The sequence below is a fragment of the Echinops telfairi genome, unplaced genomic scaffold, assembly GCF_000313985.2.
Source record: "Echinops telfairi isolate 266 unplaced genomic scaffold, ASM31398v2 ScPeMD7_53;HRSCAF=182, whole genome shotgun sequence".
NCBI lineage: Eukaryota > Metazoa > Chordata > Mammalia > Afrosoricida > Tenrecidae > Echinops > Echinops telfairi.
Genome location: NW_022103951.1, coordinates 19,983,743 through 19,985,907, shown reverse-complemented (window position 1 = coordinate 19,985,907; position 2,165 = coordinate 19,983,743).

Sequence of the window (2,165 nt, the reverse complement as noted above, 5' to 3'; positions counted from 1 at the left end):
GCGGATCGCGGGCCAGCACGTAATTAGTAACTGCTACACTCCCAGGGCCCCTGCAGGGGAAGAGAAGGTGAAGTGCATGTGAGGGGAAATTACAAACCAGGTCATAGCCCCTTTAACCTCCAGGTTTCCACTGGCCTGAGAGTGGCCCTCCAGCCCCCAACACCCTCTGAGAAGCTGACCGGAAAGGAAGAATCCCCAGAGACTAGTGAAATCTGCATTTGAACAGCAGCCCTGGCTTCCCCTGCATCTTAAGAAGAGTGAGTGGGGGTAGGGAGTGGGGAGAAGGCACCTTCCTTTTCTGATGGAAAGTTGGGTGGTGAGGGGGACCATTGTTGGAGGGACTTTTGCGGACTCAGCTCTGAGGCCGTGATGACTGGGCAGCTGTTTTCTGTTTGGGGGTAGCTTGTCGGACTGAGGCAGACATCAGCAGTTTCTCGGGCTGCCTGGGACCACCCCAGCACCCAGGGATCCTTGGCTAAAAGGGAAGAGGGACACACCCAAGGCCGTCAGAGCTGGCCAGGAGACAGCGTCCAGCCAAACGTAAGTCCCAGAGGAAATTCGTCCTCAGACCTGGTTCTTGCCAACCTCTCACCCTTTCAACCTTCCTCCCTTCTCCCTCCTTCCCACCCCGTCCCCATGTCTGGCTGGCTCAGAAAGACCTGCTCTCAACACTGCAGTCCGGCGAACTGTCCCAGGGGTCTCCCAGACCTCAGCGCGGCTCGCCAAGGCTGTGGTCCTTGAATGTTTGCTTGGGTGATCAGCTTGGACTAAATCCCTGCTGCGATCCGAGTGGTCAGTAATCTGGTTGTCTTTGTGAGTGTTTTTACCGTCTCAGTCCTTCACGGGTTCATTTCTCTCTTCTCCGTTCTGAGCCACCTCGTTTCCTCGGCCATGTATCAGCCGTCTGTTGGCATCCGAGGAGCCCTGGCTTGGAACTCACAGGGCCAGTGCTGTCCTTGTCCTGTAGGGTTCCTGTGAGTTAGGGTCGACTTTTCGGCAGTACTGAGGAGTGAGTTTTATAGGTGTCCATGAATGTAGCACTGCCTGGCGCAGGGCACCTGAATCCCAAATCCACGGCCATCAGGTGGACGCCGACCCCCAGCCTCCCTGTAAGGACCAGGTAGAACTGTAGAGACGATGGGAGCTCCTCATTCTCTGCAGAGCGGCTGGTGGTTTCCAACTGCTGGCCTTGCCGATCAGAGCCCAGTGCCGACCGCTGGGCCACCCAGGCTCTGAGGACTTGTGAAGGTGGAAGTCATTTAGATCCTGGGGGTGGACGGGCAGGATTCAGACACGCAGCACACAGCCACAGAGTGACATTGGCCCCGTGCACATTGCTGCTGGGCCACCAACAAGCCAGAGAATGGCTTCCCTGAGTGTGGGCAGGCGTCCATGCAGCACCTGGCAGGCACCAACACGTGGCGGCCGGCGCGGCCCGTCCCCGGCTCCCACCCTGTGGCTGCCCAGAGGAGTGCGTGCTGGGTCAGTGCCTGGGGCCTGGTGCCTCGCTCTTCCTCCGGAGTGCAGCCTGGGCTTCTTCCTCCTCCAGTCCCGCCAGTTCTCTGCCTCTTGAAAGGGTGGGCTGTCCACTCTGAGCTCCTCCCATTGTCTTCTGTTGCTTCTTTTGAGCCACAGCCAGAGGCCCGGCTTGCCCCTGCAGGCTGCTCCCTAGAGTTAAGTGGGAATCAGGAAGGTCTAGGTATGCCCTAAACTGTGGGGCACGTTGGTCCTTCTACAAAGAGGAAGACAAACCAACCTCCTCCCTCCAGTCCGCCCTACAGGGCAGAGTAGAGCTGCCCCCTGGGGTCGCCCAGGCTATAGATCTACAGACTGCCTCATCTTTCTCTCACAGGGTGGCTGGTGGCCTTGAACCGCCCGCCTTTAGGTTTGCAGCTGAGTCCTTACTTAACCACTGCGCTGCCACCTGGGCTCCTAGCCATCAAAGCCCACAGGGGAGTTCTCTTGGGCCGTGTGGGTCAGCAGGGACTGCACTCCACCCAGGGCCAGTGTGAGAGATAGCAGACATGCCTTCTCCATTTTTAGAAGTAAAATAGGCATCTGGCAGAAAAGAGGTTGAGATCCGTGGTAGTCAGGTGGCGGGGTGTCTGCCAGGCCCACGGCTGTTGCCCCGTGGGGTGCCGTGGATTCCAGCTCACGCAGCGGCA